This window comes from Ranitomeya variabilis, chromosome 8 (assembly GCF_051348905.1).
Source record: "Ranitomeya variabilis isolate aRanVar5 chromosome 8, aRanVar5.hap1, whole genome shotgun sequence".
Taxonomy (NCBI): domain Eukaryota; kingdom Metazoa; phylum Chordata; class Amphibia; order Anura; family Dendrobatidae; genus Ranitomeya; species Ranitomeya variabilis.
The window spans coordinates 121,330,599-121,354,481 of record NC_135239.1 but is presented as its reverse complement, the minus strand read 5'-3'; positions in this window follow the sequence as shown (position 1 = coordinate 121,354,481).

The following is a 23,883-nucleotide window of genomic DNA, read 5'->3' as shown; positions in this document are numbered from 1 at the left end:
TGAGGCAACAATGAACTTGTGCAAAATTAAGGATCCCTTTAAAGCGGGACCCCTTTAAAGAATAACCCTGGACAGGTTTAAACTTGAAAATAGCAGCAAAAGATGAGCAGTTAACTATTTACAATCTTTTCAGGTTTCTTCTATTGTAGTTCTGGAGGTAGCACTGGTGGAGGTAGTCCTTTTGGGTACCGGCAGCTACTAGGTGCTACATATAGGGCTCCCTCACTCCAGATGGGGGTCTGAGTGCCCACTGATTTCTGTTCTGGGATAACCTTGACACAGGCTACCGTGGGAGTAGGTTCAGTAGTTACCGCAGTTTCGGTGGTGGTAACAGTACACACAGTGGTCCTAGTGAAAGTGCAGGTTGGAGTGACAGTAGTAGTGGTTGTAGTGGCAGTTGTCTTTACACAAGGTGGCGCTGTTGTGACAGGAGACGGCATAGCAGGGGTTTTAATGTGGTATGTCACAGTGTCTCTTGGCTTGTGCACATTTAAGGCAAACCAGCCCTTTTCACCAAGGTGCCTGGTGTAGGTGACAGTATCTCCCGGATACAGGTCTCGGTCTGGATGTCCTTCCCTGAGATGAGATTCTACATCCCTCCGGTTGACAAAGATCTCCGCATAGAGTCCCTGCTCTCTGATGAAACCCCAACCTCCTTGTAATTTAAAGGCGACGACTGTGCCCTGCTTACGCGGGGCCGAGATAGTGGTGCGGTCCTTGCGGGCCTGGGCTTTAACTTGTAGGTCACATTTGTCAAAGGCTTTACATTGGGCCTGATGTCTTTCCTCTGTTTCCTCCCACTTACGGGCAAGCCGGGCCTGGTAGTCCTCCCAACTTAAGACTTCCATGGTTTCTCCCTTCTGTTTTTCCGCCCCGGGGAACCCCATAAAGTCTGGTCCGGGATACACCCAGTGGTGCACTGTCCACTCTGCATATAACTCACCCGGCAGGGTGGTGGGTGTAATTGGGGCCTTCATGAATTGCTCCATTCCCGTGGCCTGGTCCCAAGGCTCAAGACGTTGAAGCCGGAGGGTACCGCGGGGAGGTGGCGCTGCTACTGGGCCTATCAGCAGTTCCTCTGTCACCGGGGCAGGGTCGGCATCCTTACCTGCCGCGTCGATGTCATCAGTGCCGGTCGTTTCCACTGGTGGTGGCATCTGTAGCGGTGCTGGAAGCGGCTCTGGAGGCGAAGCAGGGAGCGGTGTTGGAGGCGGTGCCGGTGGATCCTCCGCAGGCGTCGTCCGGCATGGGGCCTTGGTGCTTAGCCGCAGCTGCAGGAGCTGATCGATTAACTCCTCCACGCCGGCCTGCAGGAAGTCAGGGCCAATGGGTGACGCTTGGCTACGGTGTCCCTCCAGGTGGCTGGGGGAGTCCTCAGCCTCTAACCCACGGTCTGGTTCCGGACGGCTGGCCATGGCATCTTCCACGTGGCTGGCTCCTTCCTTCTCCTTTTCCTGCTCTCTCCTCCAGGGGCGGTTTCTGTTTCTTTGTCTCTGCCCGCCATTGAGGATCAGGAGGCGGATCTCAGCTGCTGACGGACATGTCCTCAAGGTACAGAGATATTTGGACTGGGCGGCCATTATTTTTCGCGCTTCTCAGTTCGTTCACGCCCAGGACGACACGCCCTTCTTCTCCTGCGCTCCTCATGGCGCTGTAATGGCGGCACTTTTGGCGGGAATTTTTGCGGTCTTTTGCAATACACAGTCCTTTAATAAATCACAGTTCAAATACAATTCTGGCACAGTTCTTAGGTGCACATGACCCGATTTTCAGGCTTAAGTAGATCCTGTTCGTGAAGCCAAAAGATTGGAGCGCCCCCAAGGGCGGCGGGGTACTCAATACTGGGTCCTTCGGTTCTCAAGGGGATGTCACGGTGGCTGACCCGGTCCGTGGCCCTAGTGGCGTCCATTGTTAATGGGGGGATAGGTCTTTAAAGGGAAAGTGTTCATGACGCCACCTGTGGTATTCGGTCAGGGTGACCGACGCTGCTGTAAGGGGTCCGCTGGGGTGATGTTATTGCAGCTAGATGGTATACCTTCCCACAGGTGAAGTGTATCCCCAGGGCTTCCCAGTGTGTAGGTGGTGGATGGTGAAAGGCGCAGTGAAGAACGAGGACACAAGGTTGCAGTCTCTTTACCTTTTTACTGAAGGCTTCAGCATCCACAGTCCAGAGTACCAGATCACAGGGCAGGCAGAGTCCGGCCGGTCCGAAGGCAAATCCAGAGTCCCCTTGTCCAGGTGGAAATCAGTAGCCTTCCTCTAGCGCCTGAGTGTTGTAGTACCTTACTGCTGAGCTTCTCATAAGGTCCTCACAACTGAAGTAGATGTTCTAGATGTGTGTCTCTATCTGTCCCCCTGATGGATAGGACAAAACCCGTATGACTGGTGGCCTGAGGCTTTTTACAGGGACTCTAGCACGCCCCAGCCTCCACAAGTTGCCACCGTACCTCCTGGGTATAGGGCGGATCAGTAATTTGAAATTAGCTGTCCTGACGGTCTCTGGATCAAGGCATAAAGGACTGTTGCTCCCTCGGTTTTCCAGCTACCGGGATCTTGTGCCTTAGAAGGAGGCAGCCTGTGTAGGGCAGAACTCCTTCTGGTTTCCTCTCCTTTTGCTATGACTTCTCCTCACTTTTCACAATACAGTTCCCTGTTCGTGTCTCTTTCTTAGGGGCTGCCGCATGTCGGACAGGCGCAGCTCCATGCCCTCCTGTCTAGGCCTCTGACAGGATCCCACCCCTGTCAGGGACCAACTACCGGAGCCGAAGCTCAGCCAGTAACTGACTGAGTCAAGCTCAGCTAGCATCTGCCTAACTTCCTATCCAGACCACCAGTTTTACCTAATTGTGAAGAGTGCCCTAATAAATAGGAGCATAGCTCCCCCTGGTGGACTGGAGTATGAAGTGTGTTGTGTGTTGGTGTCACCTGGTAGTGAGATCTCCTTTATTGCCTTCAGACGTAACATCACTCTCCCCTAGAGGAGAATGTTATTACTGCAATGACCAGGACCCTGGGGCGCTGCAGAAGGAAGTGCAGGCGCCAGATTCACTGCTACTGAAGTCAATGGGAGAGCGGCGCTGCTTTGGTACTTCCGCTCCTCTGACTGATTCTGACAGAATCTCACCTTTCTGGGGTGCTTTCTGGGCTTCCAGGACCAACTATCTCTGCCAGCAGCACCCTGCTTTTGGTGGGCTCCCACTGAGATGATAATGTATTAAATGTGACCTGCAGTCCCATGTAACTCCACAGATAATACAGTGATTCTTTTGTGAGTACTGATAGCAGTGATGGCTCCTCTGGATCACACTGCTGCTGGCTCTGCATGTGCTGCTGTTTTAGGCTGGTGGGAGGAGTAAGGCACAATCAGTGAGAGATGACAGCAGACTATATCTATTGCTGATAATGACAGACTGCTACAAACCACAGATCTTCATCATTTTTGCAGTTTTGCACTAGGTCAATTGTAATTCACAAGTTGATCACATATCATGGGAACATCCTCACCTTGCACCTCAAATATCATAGATCTTAAACTTTGTGATGCTGCAATTGACAATTTTCCATGTGGGCAATTTTCCATGGGGGCAATTTTCCATGTGTGCAAATTTCTGTGTGGGCATTTTTCCATGTGGGCAATTTTCCATGTGGGCAATTTTCCGTGTGGGCAATTTTCCATGTGGGCAATTTTCCGTGTGGGCAATCTTCCGTGTTGGCAATTTTCTGTGTGGGCAATTTTCAGTGTGGGCAATTTTCTGTGTGGGCAATTTTCCTGTGGGCATTGTTCATGTAAGCAATTTTCCTGTGGGGATTTTTCAAGGAACCGTATAATGCCTGTATGAGCAGGGTTCAGAAAGTTAATGTCCAATGTGGACACTCAGCATACAACGGCTTTTATGTGCACGGCTCACAAGGAGGGGTGGAAACCTCCCTAGTCTTGTAGAAACAAGAAAACAATTGATTAAAACAAAAACACATGAGCCATGCACACAGTGAACAAGCCTGTAGGGACACTGTTCACACCACCAGGTATCATACGGGTATCATGTTGCATGTTTGTGGCAGGGTAATACTCAAGGTTGCTTCCTTCGTCACCTCCCGCCAACCACGGACAACAGAGAGCGTGTCATTATCCACTTAATTTCCTGACTGTTGCACATCCATCACCCTGTCCTCCTCAATTTGTTCCTTGGCACCTGCATCTTCAGTTTGTCTGACACCATGAGCACCTCTTGATTGCTGTCAGCCACTTTCCCATGGCACCCGCCTGTGCAAGGACAGCCCGGAAATTTGAGATACTGTATTCCTTCCACATCCTCCTCTGCTCCCAACTCTTCCTCTGGGACCATCACCTCCTCATGCAGAGTATTCAAAGTGTTCTCCAGCATGTAGATGACTAGAATAGTGATGCTACTGATAGCATCGTTAGTGCTTACCATCTTACTTGCCATTTCAAAACTGTGGAGAAGGGTGCAGAGGTCCTTCACCTATGCTATGCCTACTCTGCAAGTGTGATTTGCCCCACGTCCGGACTGCCTTGGCTTAGGTTTTGCAAAAGAACATACTGCACTAGGCCTCATTGCTGCTGCCACAGCCACTGCAACATGTGCTGAGTGGAATGCCACCATGTCAGAACATCGCTAATCAAATGATTAACCTGTAGGCTGAAAGACCTCTGTAGCGATGCAAGGCGATGAAGTGTGGGGTATGATCATTGAAAGTGAACACACAGTGTCAGTTCTTTCTGCAGCAGCGCATCCAGGCATGATAGTGGCATAGCAATTGTTGTACCATCAGGTTGAGAATGTGAGCCATGCAAGGCAAATGTGAGAGGTTGCCATGGCATAGGGCCACCATCAGGTTTGCACGGTTATCACACATGTCCTTCCCTTGCTCCAGGTTTAGTGGAGACCGCCATTGCTGTAACTCGGCCTGGATATTTGTCCACAACTCTTGAGATGTGTGACTGCGATCTCCAAGGCATATTAGTTTAAACACTGTCTGATTGCGACGAGCCATGGCTGTGCAGTACAAAGGTGGGGGAGATTCTATCTGCACTGTTGGAACGTGTGTCTGATTAAGGGAGAGGTTGAGGGCACAGGAGGAGGCCCTAGAAGAGGTGGAGGAGGTATAAGCTGTGGAGAAACTGTTAGATACAGAGGTTTGTCCCGCAAGTCTTGGGGATTCAAAGACTTGTGGAGCAGTCACTTGACTGACTGCCCCCACAGCCAGTCAGTGCCCAGTCAGCGAGATGTTACACCCCTGGCAATGTTTGCTTTTCCAGGTGTCAGTGGTGAAATGAACCCTGGCAAACACATTTTTTCAAGGAATGAGTGATGTTGTTGGTGACATGCTGGAGAACTGCGCCGGCCATCAACATTCGGAAGCCATCTGTATCCACGATGCGGAAAGGCAGCATTTCTGTGGCCAACAGATTGGAGATGGTGGAGTTCAAGCTCTTAGCTTTGCCATGTGTAGTAGGAAACATTCTTTTACGTGACTACAACTGCAGGACCGAGAGCTGGCTACTGTGCTGAGAGAGTAAGGTGGAGTACGGAGAACAGGACAAACTGCTGAACTGTGAATAAGGTGCAGGAGGAGAGGTTATGTTGGATTAAGAAAGATGTGTTGTGCTAGGTGACACAAAAGCAGCAGTCATGTCTACTTCTGTAACAGCTGACCGGCTCTAACTCCCCCTAACTGTGGTGGTTAAGCAATTGTAGTTTCTGCGGAGGGAGAGCTGTGTGTGAACACTTGGAATGGTGATGGACGAGGAAGAAGCAGCAGATGGGGTTCATGGGATAGCCGGTAGATGGGAAGGTCTGCTAGTCCACATTTCAACACAGTGAGATTCCCTCACTAGGGCATGTTGATTGCGAATGTGCTATGTTCATGCCGAATTTGAGATTGGCAAACATTTTCTGAACAAGTTCACTTATCTCTACACATGACCTCATCCATCCTCCAATGCAGTCATCCTGTTCGCCTTTCAGAAAAACACCCCTAAAGTATGATGTTTCCCCCACTGTGCTTCACGGTTGGGATGGTGTTCTTGGGGTTGTACTCATCATAGTCACATAGTAACAAAGTTAGCAAGTCTGAAAAAAGACATCTGCCTATCCAGTTCAGCCTATATTCCGTCAGAATAAATCCCCAGATCTATGTCCTTCTAAAGAACCTAATAACTGTAAGATACAGTACTGTTACGCTCCAGGAAGACATCTAGGCCTCTCTTGAACCCCTCAACTGAGTTCGCCATTACCACCTCCTCAGGCAAGGAATTCCAGATTCTCACCGCCCTAGCAGTAAAGAATCTTCTTTCAATGTTGGTGGAAAAACCTCTCCTCCAGGTGCAAAGAATGCCCCCTTGTGACCATCACCTTCCTTGGTATAAACAGATCCTCGGAGAGATATTTGTATTGTCCCCTTATATACTAATACATGGTTATTAGATCGCCACTCAGTCGTCTTTTTTCTAGACTAAATAATCCTAATTTTGCTAATTTCTCTGGGTATTGTAGTACCCCCATCCCCTTTATTAATTTTGTTGCCCTCCTTAGTACTCGCTCTAGTTCCATTATATTCTTCCTGAGCACCGGTGCCCAGAACTGTACACAATACTTTATGTGCGGTCAAACCAGAGATTTGTACAGAGGCAGTATAGTGCTCTCATTATGTGTATCCAGACCTCTTTTAATGCACCCCATGATCCTGTTTGCCTTCTTCTTCCTCCAAAAATGAACGAGTGGAGTTGGTACCAAAAAGTTCTATTTTTGTTTCAACCGACCACATAACTTTCTGGATCATCCAGATGGTCATTGATGAACTTCAAATGAGCCTGGACATCTGCTGGCATGAGCAGGATTTTAATCCATGATGGTATAGTGTTTTAACTAATGGTAGTCTTTGAGATTCTGGTCCCACCTCTCTTCAAGTCATTAACAAATAGAGATGAGCGAACTTGTTCAGAAAACATTTGCCAATCTTAAATTCGGCATAAATGTTGCACATTCGGATTTGTGTCAGATTCCTGAGCTTTTTCCCTAAAAATCGGCAAAAGTCAGCCATAGTTTTGTAAATGATCGAGTTCACTAAAAGCTCTTTCAGACATCAGTGTTTCCGGTAGCAGTACAGGTCGCACAACATCCAGCACACATGTACTCTGATGACACGGATGACATCTGTGTGTAATTAGTGTGACACATATCGGCACATGGGAATCAACAATACCATTCACGCTGTTCTCTGTCACTGAGTGCTGAAGTGCGGACAGCTCACATCACTGACCCGTGCTCACGCTGCAATCAGTGCTAGCAGGGGACAATATTGAGAGTTGTATTCAACTCTTAACAGCGAGAGAAGACGGCGGCTGATGGGCGTATTCATCAGCCCCACCTGCACTATAAATGAATAATAAAAGAATGAAATGGTGTTCCCCTATATTTTTGATAACCAGCCAGGCAAAACTGACAGCTGTGGGCTGCAACCCTCAGTTGTCAGCTTCAGCAAGGCTAGTAATCAAGACTATGCCATATTTTTTTAATTATTAAAATAAATAATTTTAAAAAATGGTGGGGGATCCAGCCAATTTTTGACAACAAGCCAAGCTAAAGCAGACAGCTGGGGGCTGCTATTTTCAGGCTGGTATAAGTCATGGATATTGCCCCCCAGCCTAAAAATAGCAGCCTGCAGCCACCCCAGAAAAAGTGCATCTAATAGATGCTCCAAATCTGGTGCTTTGCCAGGCTCTTCCCAGTTTTCCTGTGGCAGTGGCAAGTGGGGTTGATATTTGTTGGGTTGATGTCACCTTTGTATTTTCCGGTGACATCAATCACACAGGTTAGTAATGGAGAGGCGTCCATAAGATGCCTCTCCATTACTAAAACTAAAGTTATATTGTAAATAAACACAAACCCAGAATAAAGTCCTTTAGTTGAAAAAATGACTGACTCCTTTAATTAACCTAAATTGAACCATACTCATGCCATTGCCAAGTCCATAGAAGCCATGCTCTCCTGTAGCAGGATTAAAATAATAAACAACCTTTGTATTGTCATGTGACATTAAGGCCAGAGGTTAGTAATGGAGAGACATCTATAACCCGTCCCTATTACTAACCCCGTATTCATATTGTTAAAAAAAAACACACACTTAGAATATGTGTGTGTGTGTGTGTATGTGTGTATGTTCGGGATTGGCATCTGCAACATCACAGCTACAGCCACAAAATGTTGCACAGTCACACGTCTGGGCCCCGAGAGCGTCATAGGCTATGTTGTGAGGCGAGATTTTAACCCCGCGCTTTCCAATTCACCAAAAATTTTGCCCCTATCTACATAATGGGGAAAAAGTGAAAGGAAAAGTGTTGGAGGCAAATTGACAGCTGCCAGATGTGAACAAGGGGGACTTAAAGAATGAGAGCGATGGCGTCAAAGAGTATATATCATACAGTTGCTAAGGTGGGGCCCCGACATGGGATACTCACCGCACACGGGGATATGAACACACACAAAATGCGCCACACACTACCACGTGCTTGAACACATATACCACCCTCAGCACAAATTTCACCACACATACACCAACCTCGCCACATGAAAGTCGAAACACAAAAGTCAAAACTTCCTTGGGAGGTCTAGTTTCCAATATGGGGGTCACCTGTGGGGGGTCTCTACTGTTTAGGTACATCGGGGGCTCTGCAAACGCAACATGGCGTCCCATCTCAATTCCAGTCAATTTTGCATTGAAAAATCAAACAGCGCACTCTCCCTTCCGAGCTCTGCCATGCGCCCAAACAGTGGTTTACCCCCACATAAGGGGTATCAGCGTACTCAGGACAAATTGCGCAACAACTTTTGGGGTCCAATTTCTTCTGTTACCCTTGGGAAAATAAAAAATTGGGGGTGAAATATCATTTTTGTGAAAAAATATGATTTATTATTTTTACGGCTCTGCATTATAAACTTCTATGAAGCACTCGGTGGGTCAAAGTGCTCACCACACATCTAGATAAGTTCCTTAGGGGGTCTACTTTCCAAAATGGTGTCACTTGTGGGGAGTTTCAATGTTTAGGAACATCAGGAGCTCTCCAAAAGCAACATGGCGTAATATCTCAATTCCAGTCAATTTTGCATTGAAAAGTCAAACGGCGCTCCTTTCCTTCCGAGCTCTGCCATGCACCCAACAGTGGTTTTCCCCCACATATGGGGTATCAGCATACTCAGGACAAATTGGAACAACTTTTGGGGTCCAATTTATCCTGTTTCCCTTGGTAAAATAAAACAAATTGGAGCTGATGTAAAAAAAATTAAAAAAAGTTAAATGTTCATTTTTTTTAAAACATTCCAAAAATTTCTGTGAAACACCTGAAGGGTTAATAAACTTCTTGAATGTGGTTTTGAGTAACTTGAGGGGTGCAGTTTTTAGAATGGTGTCACACTTGGGTATTTTCTATCATATAGACCCCTCAAAGTGACTTCAAATGTGATGTGGTCCCTAAAAAAAATGGTGTTGTAAAAATGAGAAATTGCTGGTCAACTTTTAACCCTTATTACTACCTAACAAAAAAAAATGTTGGTTCCAAAATTGTGCAGATGTAAAGTAGACATGTGGGAAATGTTACTTATTAAGTATTTAGTGTGACATATCTCTGTGATTTAATGGCATAAAAATTAAAAGTTGAAAAATTGCGAAATTTTCAAAATATTCGCCAAATTTCCATTTTTTTCACAAATAAACGCAGGTTATATCAAATAAATTTTACCACTATCATGAAGTATAATATGTCATGAGAAAACAGTGTCAGAATCACCGGGATCCGTTGAAGCGTTCCAGAGTTATAACCTCATAAAGAGACAGTGGTCAGAATTGTAGGCTTCCATTTCTCAGACATACAGTGTTACTTGGTCTGTGAATATTTCTGCGAGCTCTAAAAGTGAATAAAAGCTTGTAAAAATGTTTATATAAAAAGATTATATATGAGCATTAAAATAGGATTACACCGCCTTTTTTGGTAAGAATATGTACATTATGTTACAGTGTGTATCTAGAGGCATTTAAACCTCAATTAACACTGGTACGTTACCCCATCTTACCATATCTGTGCAGATCTGGAGCGTCTATACATTTAGGCTATGTCTCCACGTTCAGGATGGCTGGCGGTATCGCCGCAGCGGCGAAGCCGCTCGGCGCTAAGCCCCGCCCCCTTTCTGGGACGCGATCATGCCGGATGTGTTAACTCTTCACATCCGGGATGATCGCTCGCTCCCATAGGGCCCTGTGATATGCCTTGCGGGGACGCTGCGTCCCCGCAAGGTGTACGGACAAGGTGTACGGACATGCTGCGATCTGAAAAGACGCGCAGCATGTCCGGAGTCGCAGGGCCGCCGCGTGCGGGTTTCCACGCATAGTGGAGACGGGATTTCATAAAATCCCCTCCACTATGCTGGAACATCTGGACGCTGCTTTTTTGACGCTGCAGCTCTGCGCAGCGTCAAAAAAGCAGCGTTTCCTGACCGTGGAAACATACCCTTAGGGTCACGGTTTTATAGACTCTGGCGTATTGTGGATCTGTATGAGATACCAGTTTGTCTAATTTTGAGACAGGATATTATCTCTTGGCGGTGATATGCTTATGCATTTTTATATTCGTTTTTTTGTTGTACATATGCACCTTGCACTATTTGTTAGCACTATGTCTGCACTTTTTAACTAGAAAGAATTAAAAGTTATATTTTATATTATATGGGAATCCGCTTATACCATTTCATTCTTTTTTGGTTCCTCTGAGATTTGAGTCTAGCTGGTATTGTTCTGTAAAACTGCTAAAAAGCTTTTAAAAATGTTGAAGGTCTCTATTTTTCAGACATACAGTGTTATGTGGTCTGTAAATATTTCTGTGAACTCTAAAAGTGAACAAAAGCTTTTAAAAATGTTGTAGGCTTCCATTTCTGAAACATACAGTGTTATGTGGTCTGTAAATATTTCTGTGTTCTGTAAAACAGCTAAAAAGCTTTTACAAATGTTGTCTCTATTTCTCAGACATACAGTGTTACCTGGTCTGTGAACATTTCTGTGATCTCTAAAAGTGAACAAAAACTTTTTAAAATGTTGTACTCTTTCATTTCTCGGACATGCAGTGTTACGTGGTCTGTTAATGGTCCTGTTCTCTAAAAGTGAACAAAAGCTTTTAAAAATGTTGTCCATTTCTCAGACATACAGTGCTACGTGGTCTTTAAATATTTCTGTGAACTCTAAGCCCGGAGTCACACCTAACCTATAAAAATGCGGTCCGTTTTTTATGGCCAAGATACGCAGAAAAGTTCCTGAACAATGATCCGTATTTAATGCAAGGATGCAATTGTTTCTCCAAAAATTATCCTTGTGTCATATGGCATCTGTATGGCATCCGTACGGAGGGATTTTCTCGCCGGCTTGCAAAATGAACATAGAGTGGATCCATGGGCTCAAATATTCGTGAAAACATATATACAGTCTATATATATATATATATATATATATATATATATATATATATATATATATATATATCAGTGAGACACACATATATGATATATATATATATATCCACAAAAATAGAAGAAAATCGGACTGCACCAACAGCCTGTATAGAAGACGTGATGGGAACCGCTCACCTGCGTGCTGATAGCCAAAGCCTCCAGTCCTGGGTGCGAAGCTCCGTGAAAGAGATGCGTCAATGGATATCGATGGGAGAAGAAGGCACGCACTCAGCAGGATGTCCGATGCAGGTAACTTTATTAGTGTGAAAGACACATCTTCACAGCCGGGGGTGCTGCACAAGGAGTGCGGCGATGCTAGACAACAGCTGTTTCGCGCCTGCCTGGCGCTTCAACAGGTCAATGAAAGTGTGCACAGAAACGCCGGGTGAAATAGAGACATGTGAGGACAAAGCGCCACCCATCTACTTCCTCCCTTCGTAAAACCGATCACACCCCACCTTGAGACAAGATCATAAAACATACTTTAAAAACAATACACTTAGTAACAAGAGTTACCATCCAACACACGTAAAACGGTCCCTCCCCTACAGCCAATTTCTGCGGGTTAATAAAGTTAATAGCACACAAGAAGGAACTATAACCCAGTCTAATGAGTTGTTTAATAGGTTGACAAACAGAGGTTATCCTACTAGGTTGCTTAATGAAGCCAGAGCAAAATCTGACATGTACAACACTGGGAACATTTCACGTCTACCATCAGGCAAACGTTTTAATTTTAGTTTTCAATTTAGTTCGGTAGACAGTTGCATACGCAGTGCAATACGTAAGAACTGGCATATTCTTGAAAAAGACAGAGACTTAGTAGATATAGTCAAAAGGGGCCCCTTAATATCAAATCAACGCAGCAAAAATCTAAGGGATGTCTTAGTGCGTAATCGTTTACCAAGTGAACATAATGGAGCGCCCCCACACCGCCGCAGGGCCGAGGGGTACCCGGAGCCGGGCCTCTGGTTCTCAGTCTCGGGGTTGTCACGGTGGCTAGACCCAGTCCGTGGCCCTGTCCGTCAGTGGGGGACGTCCGGTGAAATAGGTGGTATTAATGGTAGCGATGTAACGGTGCGGTTGTGGGGTGTAAGTCGCGGTAAATAACAAGGACACCAGTTTGCAGTCTCTTTACCTCTTTACTGGAGATCTCTGAGTCCTCAGTCCAGAACACGGTTCACCAGGCTACGCAAGTCCGGCCGGTCCAATGGCACCTCCAGAGCCCTCCTCTCAGGTGGAAATCTGTGCCTTCCTTCTAGCGCTATGTGTTGTAGTCCTTCCCTGCTGTGCTCACGGAAAGTGACCCCACAACGGTTGTGTCTGTTTCTTAAGTTCCCTCACAACTCGATTTGATGTTCCTCTGTAATCCACCCCTTCCCTGTATTCAGGTTGGAATGGCACCCGTTTGTCAGGTAGGCCTGGAGTTCTTCCGGGACCCTAGAGACGCCCCTCTCCCGCAATTGCCCCCCAAGACTTCATAGGTGATATGTGGTAGACAGCCCGCCTGAGACCGACTGTCCTGCCGCTGTTTGGAGTATGGCTTGAAGCTGTATTCTAATCCACTCCCTCGGCGTTCCGGCCACCGGTATTGCGCCTCAGCAAGGTGCTGCCTCTTTCAGCACAACCCCTGCTGGTATTCTCCTTCTGCTTGATCTCGTTTCTCACTCAGCACAATCTGTCTCGCTTCTAGTCCTTTCCTTGAGTCCCGCCGCTTCCAGGAGCCTGCGCGGACCCGTTACGTTCTTTCAATGCCAAGCCTCTGCCAGGATCCCACCCCTGGCAGAGACCCTACAGTCTCTCCCTTCACAACACCCCCTGCCACAGGGTGTTGCTCCGTTCAATCCCGTCAGCGTTCTCTCTAACTTTCTGCCTGACCCCCAGTTTACCCACTATGGTGGGGAGTGGCCTAATGAATAGCACCCTTAGCTCCCCCCGGAGGCCCAGCTATGAAACATATTGGTGTCTGTGATACCTGATTGGAGGAACTCCTTCGGTGCCATCGAACGTACCATGGCTCCCCTTAGCGGCGAAGCCACAGTACTGCAACGACCAGAACTCTGGGGCGCTGCACTCCCCCCTGGTTAAACACAGTACTCCGGGACTGGGAAGAAAAACAACAATACAGATTAGCAAACAGACATACAATTTTGTTGAGTGCAAAACAATAAGTATACTTGAACAGGCTTCCCTTTATGGGAGGTGAGGACACTTTTAACGTTACAAACATGGTCAACATTATAAATTACAGGCTATGCATAACTCCTGTTACCCAACCGGGTATTCTACTTAGTGCAAATTCTGGAACAATAAATTAACATTGCCTTTAAGAAACATACACTCTTAGTTTACCAAAGGCCTTCCTATAATCACATTACAGGGTAAGGTAACTTCACATTCTCCTACTTTGAACCTGCAGGACCGCCTGTCCCTATGGCACCAGACCTACTGCCTCTCCTTTCTTTTACAGGACCGCCCTGTTCATCCAGGGCCTACTGCCTTTCTCTACTATACATGGTATAGACATAACATTCCTTTCGTTTAAAGAACTCTGAGCCAGCTCTACTCGGCTCCTTTAAGGACTCACTCTCTAACCCCTATGGGTTCACTCTCTGTCCTTAGTAACAAAGTAACTTTCAATGGGGACGCGGGGTTTACCTTCTATCCTCACCTTCATTATTACTTTGCTTACTTTCAACTATGCAGACCTCTATCTCTACCCCTACGGGCTCTCTGCATCTTTTCTTTCTGCAAAACATTATTTAGACATTTCAACAAATTCAACACATATAACTTAGCATGTAAAACAGTTACATTTCTTTTCAAGGCATCATTATGGCATTACTGTTCTGCAACAGTATCTCTCTCAAGTTCAGTTTCTCACATCCCCTTTAAGAGGAGACCAAGTCTTTCTAAGGTAGCTCGTCTTCTCAGCCTACCGGCCCATGCAAAGGTTCCGGCATGGTATCTTCGCAAAGTGTCTTTAACTAGAACCGGTAGGAAAGGTATCTTCACAAAGTGTCTTTGGCTCAAACCAGTAGGGTGCACCTTTAAGAAGGTGCAAACTATTTACAAGGGAAGTTCGAATCATGCACAGTCCATGATTTCTGCAGTTTGTATAACTTTTGTGCAACATCTTCAGAAAAGGAAAACAAACAAAGAGGATCCCGGGTTAACAGAGGGATCCATTAACCCTGAGCGGGTTTAGCAGCAACAGGAACAGTTAAAACAATAAAGTAGCAACTATGTACATTTTCATAACATTGGAAGCTATGTCTTACTGAGGTTCTACGGGAGGTGACCTTCTTTCTGGCTTCACCAGACTCACAGATCGGCCCGGTGAGCCAGGACGCCGTTCTGGTCCCAGTAAGGATAGAATCCCTCTCCAGGAGGTCCTTCTCGTCGGTAGGCGTACCCGCCTCTCCGGGGCGCGGTGAGGTTGAACTTCCCCTGGTTCCGCGGGGTCAGGTCCCGCTGCCTTTCCTCCAGGACTATCCTCTTCTGGTGTCCCAGCAGCAGCCTGGAGGGCGACACATCGTTGGACCCCCCGGGCAAACCAGCCCGTCTCACTGGTGTTCTTTCTCCACCTCGTATAGGTGACGGCGTCCCCCGGCTCCAGATTGCAATCAGACCGCCTGCCAGAAGGTTCCACCTCTTCTCGGTCCACCCGGACCTGGATCGGCTCCCCGATCTCCTGTATGACCCCTCTCCCTTGCTGGGGATGGAAGGCCACAACAACACCCCAGTGTGAGGGCGAAATCTCGGGGACACTAACCAAGTCCACTTGTTCTGCAGGCTGGGGCCGGCTCCGCCACTCTGCCATAAGGCGCCGTAAGTGCTCCGCATCCGGCATGATCTTCAGACCCGGTGCAGGTAGGGCGCCTTCAGCCGGGTCCGGGTAAGGAGCAATGGGAGACAGCTTAATCTCGGTGGGTTGGCCCACCCGGGTGAGCACGCGGGCATCGGCCCTCAGTCGGCGGGTCAGCTGGCGGGCCTCGGCCGCAGCCACACGTTCCTCCGATAACGGCGTCGGAGGTCGGCCCATCGGGGACTCGGTAAGGGTCAGACCTCCCAGCAGCGGTGCCTCGGAGCCTATCTCGGACGCCGCGGCCTCAGACTGAGCCGACTCAGCTCCGCGTGGTGCTTCGGGTGCCGCCATCTTTTTCTCCTCTCCCGCGTCTTCTTCCCGCGGTCTCTTCCGTGGGCGGCCCCGTCCCCATGGTCTCCACCCTCCGACCAAGATCAGGAGGCGTACCTCAGCTGTTGACGGGCACGTCCTCAGGACACAGAAATACTTAGACTGGGCGGCCATTACTGTTCGCGCTCTCCAGCTCGTCTACGCCCACTCCACGCCCCTCTTCTCTTCCTGCGCTTTCCTCAGCGCTGCAATGGCGGCGAATTTTGGCGGCAAATGGGACAGCACACAGTCTTGCAATAAAGTACAGTCCAAGCACAGTAAATCACAGTCTCTAGGCACACATGACCTGATTCTTCAGGCTTAAGTAGATCCTGTTCGTGACGCCAAGTTGGAGCGCCCCCACACCGCCGCAGGGCCGAGGGGTACCCGGAGCCGGGCCTCTGGTTCTCAGTCTCGGGGTTGTCACGGTGGCTAGACCCAGTCCGTGGCCCTGTCCGTCAGTGGGGGACGTCCGGTGAAATAGGTGGTATTAATGGTAGCGATGTAACGGTGCGGTTGTGGGGTGTAAGTCGCGGTAAATAACGAGGACACCAGTTTGCAGTCTCTTTACCTCTTTACTGGAGATCTCTGAGTCCTCAGTCCAGAACACGGTTCACCAGGCTACGCAAGTCCGGCCGGTCCAATGGCACCTCCAGAGCCCTCCTCTCAGGTGGAAATCTGTGCCTTCCTTCTAGCGCTATGTGTTGTAGTCCTTCCCTGCTGTGCTCACGGAAAGTGACCCCACAACGGTTGTGTCTGTTTCTTAAGTTCCCTCACAACTCGATTTGATGTTCCTCTGTAATCCACCCCTTCCCTGTATTCAGGTTGGAATGGCACCCGTTTGTCAGGTAGGCCTGGAGTTCTTCCGGGACCCTAGAGACGCCCCTCTCCCGCAATTGCCCCCCAAGACTTCATAGGTGATATGTGGTAGACAGCCCGCCTGAGACCGACTGTCCTGCCGCTGTTTGGAGTATGGCTTGAAGCTGTATTCTAATCCACTCCCTCGGCGTTCCGGCCACCGGTATTGCGCCTCAGCAAGGTGCTGCCTCTTTCAGCACAACCCCTGCTGGTATTCTCCTTCTGCTTGATCTCGTTTCTCACTCAGCACAATCTGTCTCGCTTCTAGTCCTTTCCTTGAGTCCCGCCGCTTCCAGGAGCCTGCGCGGACCCGTTACGTTCTTTCAATGCCAAGCCTCTGCCAGGATCCCACCCCTGGCAGAGACCCTACAGTCTCTCCCTTCACAACACCCCCTGCCACAGGGTGTTGCTCCGTTCAATCCCGTCAGCGTTCTCTCTAACTTTCTGCCTGACCCCCAGTTTACCCACTATGGTGGGGAGTGGCCTAATGAATAGCACCCTTAGCTCCCCCCGGAGGCCCAGCTATGAAACATATTGGTGTCTGTGATACCTGATTGGAGGAACTCCTTCGGTGCCATCGAACGTACCATGGCTCCCCTTAGCGGCGAAGCCACAGTACTGCAACGACCAGAACTCTGGGGCGCTGCAATAACAATTGGTTAAATTCCAGCACACCGAAAGGGAACTTTCGATGTGGCCATTGTTCACACTGCAAATATCACCTCACGGGGCGTTTTTTCAGTATAGGACCCGTTAAGCATGTAGTCAACACATTCATAACATGTAAAACGAAAAATGTGGTTTATGTTATATTTTGTCCGTGTGGACGATTTTACATTGGCAAAACTATACGTTGTTTATATATGCGCTTTCGAGAACATTGCAGCACTATTGGTACAGGCAAAGGGGTTCCCCGTTTAATTGAACATATTCGCATTAGTCATAATGGTGACCCAGGCGTCTTGACATTTGCCGGTATCGAGCAAGTCACCCTACTAAAAAGAGGGGGAGACGTCCATAATATGCTTCTACAAAAAGAAGCCCGGTGGATTATGCAAACTAACGCTATGGGCCCATTAAGTTTTAATGACAGGGTGGATATGGCCATTTTCTTATAACCCGTTCTTTTTATTCATTATTCAGCTACTCAGTAAGTATTATGTCAAGATTCTATTGCTTCCTAACATATGCTCATGTGGGTATATATATATTTTTTTCGTTCTCAGGCAGTGTTGTAATTATGCAGTTCTTATACATACTATTATGGTATGAAGGTTACATTAATCATGGTTGTTATTAGTTGCGTTTGTTTTTCCTTATGGAAATATTTCTTGTTACTAAGTGTATTGTTTTTAAAGTATGTTTTATGATCTTGTCTCAAGGTGGGGTGTGATCGGTTTTACGAAGGGAGGAAGTAGATGGGTGGCGCTTTGTCCTCACCTGACTCTATTTCACCCGGCGTTTCTGTGCACACTTTCATTGACCTGTTGAAGCGCCAGGCAGGCGCGAAACAGCTGTTGTCTAGCATCGCCGCACTCCTTGTGCAGCACCCCCGGCTGTGAAGATGTGTCTTTCACACTAATAAAGTTACCTGCATCGGACATCCTGCTGAGTGCGTGCCTTCTTCTCGCATCGATATATATATATATATATATATATATATATATATATATATTTAATATAGAGCTAGATAGCATAAAAGCCAGTAATTCAATTGCCGGCTTTTGCTATCTCCTTACCAAACCCGGCAGGATATGAGACATGGTTTGCATACAGTATACCATTTCATATCTATTATATTTTTACATATTCCTCACTAATAATGGTAGTAGTTTGTGTGTGCAAAATTTGGGAGCTCTAGGTGTTAAATTAAAGGGTTAAATCATGGAAAAAACTGGCGTGGGCTCCCGCGCAATTTTCTTCGCCAGAGTGGGAAAGGCAGTGACTGAGGGCAGATATTAATAGCCTAGAGAGGGACCTGGCTAAAAAACATCTGCCCCCAGCCACCTCAGAAAAGGCACATCTGTAGATGCGCCTATTCTGGCACTTAGCCACTCTCTTCCCACTCCCAAGTAGCGGTGGGATATGGGGTAACAAGGGATTAATGTCACCTTGCTATTGTAAGGTGACATTAAGCCTGGTCAATAATGGAGAGATGTCAATAAGACACCTATCCATTATTAATCCAATAGTAATAAAGGGTTAAAAATACACACACACATTATGAATAAAGTATTTTAATTAAATAAATAAGCACATGAGGTTTTTATATCTTTATTGTACGCTCAATCCAACTGACCACCTTTGTTCTTCTGAAAAAAAGGAAAATAAAAAAGCAACAATATCCCATACCTTCAACAAGCGGTACAGAGACCACACATAGAGTATAATCCTTGTATAAATATTTTATTAAAGGCAAATAAATATGCACAAATCCAAGGTACAAAGTAAGAATAAAAAACACTACTGGATACCACAATCAACAGGGACACTGTGACCAGCCTGTACCAATGCCAGAGTTAAAGATCACCTGCTCCAACCTCAAATTAGATAGGATATACTGTGTAAATAAGCAGTAAATATGCTAGTTATATTTTTAAGGTAGCAGCTTTACAAACAAAAGTGCCACGTGCAACATGCCCAAGTGGGCTATTTAGAGAAGCTACAAGCCAGTTGACAAACAATGAGAGGAGAGCAGTACTTACAAAAAGTGTTAAGCAGGCACGGTGCTGGTAACAGGAGGTCCCCGCCACCCCAACGCACGTTTCGTTTACACTTCTTCTCCTGAAGAAGTGTAAAGAAGTGTAAACGAAACGTGCGTTGGGGCGGCGGGGACCTCCTGTTACCAGCACCGTGCCTGCTTAACACTTTTAATTAACACTTTTATTTACTGCTTATTTACACAGTATATCCTATCTAATTTGAGGTTGGAGCAGGTGATCTTTAACTCTGGTATTGGTACAGGCTGGTCACAGTGTCCCTGTTGATTGTGGTATCCAGTAGTGTTTTTTATTCTTACTTTGTACCTTGGATTTGTGCATATTTATTTGCCTTTAATAAAATATTTATACAAGGATTATACTCTATGTGTGGTCTCTGTACCGCTTGTTGAATGTATGCCTCGTTTGAGTTTATGTCCTATTCAGTTTTTTGGGGTCATTCTAGTTTTGTTGTCAAAAATATCCCATACCTGTCCGCCGTACAGTCATTTCCCACAATGTAAATCCATCTGAAGGGGTTATTATTATTATTTATTGTTATAGCGCCATTTAGTCCATGGCGCTTTACATGTAAGGAGGGGTATACATAATAAAAACAAGTACAATAATCTTAAACAATACAAGTCAAAACTGGTACAGGAGAGAGGACCCTGCCCGCGAAGGCTCACAATCTACAAGTTAAATACATTTACAACCAGGAGCCTGCTAATGCAGCCGCTCCTGGCTGTAAAAACTGGGGAATGAATGGAATGCAGCTTTGTTGACTTGCGGTGCCGTCATAGAAGCTGCGCCCCCTGGTGGCATAAACTCATATGAACTGTAGCGTGAGAAAATATTCAGAAAAATTCCCACGCTACAGTTCATATGAGTTTATGCCACCAGGGGGAGCACCTTCTATGACTGCACCGCAAGCTAACGAAGCTGCATTCCATTCATTCCCCAGATTTTACAGCCAGTGGTGGCTGCATTAGCAGGCTCCTGGTTGTAAATGTATTTAACCCCTTCAGATGGATTTACTTTGTGGGAAATGACTGTACAGCGGACAGGTATGAGATATTGTTGCTTTTTTATTTTCCTTTTTTTTCAGAAGAACGAGGGTCGTCAGTTGGATTGAGCGTACAATAAAGATATTAAAACCGCATGTGTTTATTTCATTAAAATACTTTATTCATAATGTGTATGTGTATTTTTAACCCTTTATTACTATTGGATTAATAATGGATAGGTGTCTTATTGCCATCTCTCCATTATTAACCAGGTTTAATGTCACCCTACAATAGCAAGGTGACATTAATCCCTTATTACTTAGCCACTCTCTTCCCACTCCCAAGTAGCAGTGGGATATGCCCACTGCTACTTGGGAGTGGGAAGTGTTGTGAACTCTGTTTTTGGGCTCCCTCTTGTGGTCACAAGTGGTACTGTGTGAGTGCTATCTTTGGGCTCCCTCTGGTGGCTCTTTGTGTCATTCTGCAGGTTTGAGGCTGGATCAGCTGTCTCGTTATCTGTTAGCTGGTTTCCAATTTAGCTCACCTGGACTATCAGTTGTTGCCTGCTGTCAATGTATTCAGTGCTATTTTGATCTCTCCTGCCTACCTTCATTATCAGTCTCTCCAAGAGAAGCTAAGTTTTCTGTTTGTTCATTTTTTGATCGTCAGTGTTCAATGTGTTTCTTGGTTATTTATTTGTCCTTGTCCAGCTTGCTAATATGTGATTTCCTTGCTTGCTGGTAGTTCTAGGGGGCTGAGTTTCTCCCCTCACACCGTTAGTTGGTGTGGGGGTTCTTGAATTCTCAGCGTGGATATTTTGTATAGGGTTTTTTACTGACCGCATAGTTCCCTGCCTGTCTTCTGCTATCTAGTATTAGTGGGCCTCATTTGCTGAATCTGTTTTCATTTCTACGTTTTGTATTTTCCCCTTACCTCACCGTTATTATTTGTTGGGGGCTTCCTATATCTTTGGGGTCATTTCTCTGAGGCAAGTGAGGTCTTACTTTCTCTATAGGGATAGCAAGTTTCTCAGGCTGCGTCGAGACGTCCAGGAATTTAGGCACGTTCACCGGCTACCTTTAGTGTGTTTGGTTAGGATCAGGTTTGCGGTCAGTCCAGTTACCACCTCCCTAGAGCTCGTTCTATGTTCAGTAACTTAGCTAGTTCATTCTGTGATCCTCAGCCACTAAGGATCATAACAGGGAAGAGAGTGGCTAAGTGCCAGAATAGGCGCATCTACAGATGTGCCTTTTCTGAGGTGGCTGGGGGCAGATGTTTTTTAGCCAGGTCCCTCTCCAGGCTATTAATATCTGCCCTCAGTCACTGCCTTTTCCACTCTGGCGGAGAAAATTGCGCGGGAGTCCACGCCAGTTTTTTCCACGATTCAACCCTTTAATTTAACACCTAGAGCTCCCAAATTTTGCAAACACAAAATACTAACATTATTAGTAAGGAATTTGTAAAAATATAACGGATATGAAATGGTTTACTGTATGTAAACCATGTCTCATATCCTGTCGGGTTTAGTACGGAGATAGCAAAAGCCGGCAAATGTTTTACCGGCTTTTATGCTATCTAGCTCTGTATTAAATAAAAATATATATATATGTGTGTGTCACTGACATATATATATCTATAATATAACGGTGGGAGCGTCACTCTGTCCGAAGCCTTTATAGACTGCGTAATCGCGACGCACCGCACCAGCGCAGTCTGGACCAGTGTGAGGCAGCCGAACTTACTTATACCGGCCATGGGGGCCCTGTGCTCCCCTCATACCCCCGATGTACTGGCCATGGGGGCTCCACACACCCCTGTATCCCCCCCAATATACGGGCTATGGGGGCTCCGTGCTCTGCAGCTCCGGTCAGGGTAGATGTAGATCCCAGCGGAGCTCCAGGACCATCAATGATGTCAACCACCATGTGACCAGTGACACGAGTGGGTGGAGTCAGCCCTCCACTGTGCACAGTACAGCCACTCAGCCGCACTCACACTGTACTGCCGCAGTCACACAGTACAGCCACACTCAGCCGCACTCACACAGTACAGCCACACACGGCCGCACTCACACAGTACAGCCACACTCGGCCGCACTCACACAGTACAGCCACACTCAGCCGCACTCACACAGTTCAGCCACACTCAGCTGCACTCACACAGTACAGCCACACTCGGCCGCACTCACACAGTACAGCTGCACTCACACAGTACAGCCACACTCAGCTGCACTCACACAGTACAGCTGTAGCGCCCCCACTGCCGCAGGGCCGAGGGGTACCCGGTACCGGGCCTCTGAGTCTCTGCTCTGGGGTTGTCACGGTGGCTAGACCCGGTCCGTGACCCTGCTGAGAGGCGCCCAATAATAGGTGTGGATGGTGGTGGTAGTGCGGTGCAGTAAATAATGAGGACACCAGGTTGCAGTCTCTTTACCTCTTTACTGAAGGCTTCAGGGTCCTCAATCCGGAATACGGTTAACCGGGCTGCGCAAGCCTGACCGGTCCAATGGCACCTCCAGAGTTCCCTTTGCAGGTGGAAATCTGTGCCTACCTTCTAGTGCTTATGTGTTGCGGTCCTTCCCTGTGCGCCTCAATAGGATGTTGCCTCGTCTTACAGCACGACTCCTACTGGTATTCTCCTTGTTGCGTTGATCTCGTTTCTCACTCAGCACAATAAACCTCGCTTCTTGTCCTTTCTTGGGGTACCGCCGCTATATCGTGCAGGCGCGGTCCCGTAACGTTCTCTCTGGTTGCTAGGCCTCTGTCAGGATCCCACCCCTGACAGGGACCCTTCCGAATCTTCCCCTACAACACCCTCTGCCACAAGGTGTTGCCTGGTTCCAACCCAGTCAGCTTTCTGATCTAACTTCCTATCCAACCCCCAGTTTTACCAGACTGTGAGGAGTGGCCTAATGTATAGTGCCCTTAGCTCCCCCTGGAGGCCAGACTGTGAAATGTATTGGTGTCTGTGATACCTGGTCAGATGAACTCCTTCAGTGCCATCAGACGTACCATAGCCCCCCTTAGTGGCGGAGCAACAGTACTGCAACGACCAGGACTCTGGGGCGCTGCACTCCCCCCCGGTTAAATCCAGTACTCCTGGACTGGGAAGAAAACAACAATACATGTCAGCAAAAAGACATACAATTTTGGAAAATGCAAGTACAAGTAAACTTTTTAACAGAGCTTCCCTTTATGGGAGGTGAGGACACTTGAACATTACAAACATGGTTAAATACTTTAAATAACATACTATAAATACCTTCTTTTACCCAACCGGGTATTCTACTAAGTGCAAAATTTTTGAACAATAATTTAACATTGCCTTTAAGGACGTACTCACTAAATCCACTAAAGACCTTCTTATAAGACATTATAAGGCTAATCAACTTTTCTGCATTCTCCTTCTTTACATCTGCAGGACCGCCTGTCCTAACTGCTCCAGGCCTACTGCCTCCCCTTTCTGTTACAGGACCGCCCCTTTCCGCCCGGGCCTACTGTCTTTCTACTACTATACATAGTATAGAACTTATCATCCATCTTTCAGTTCAGGATTACTGAGCCATCTCTGTATGGCTCCTAGGAGGACTCACTGACTAACCCCGTACGGGTTCACTTTCTGTCCTC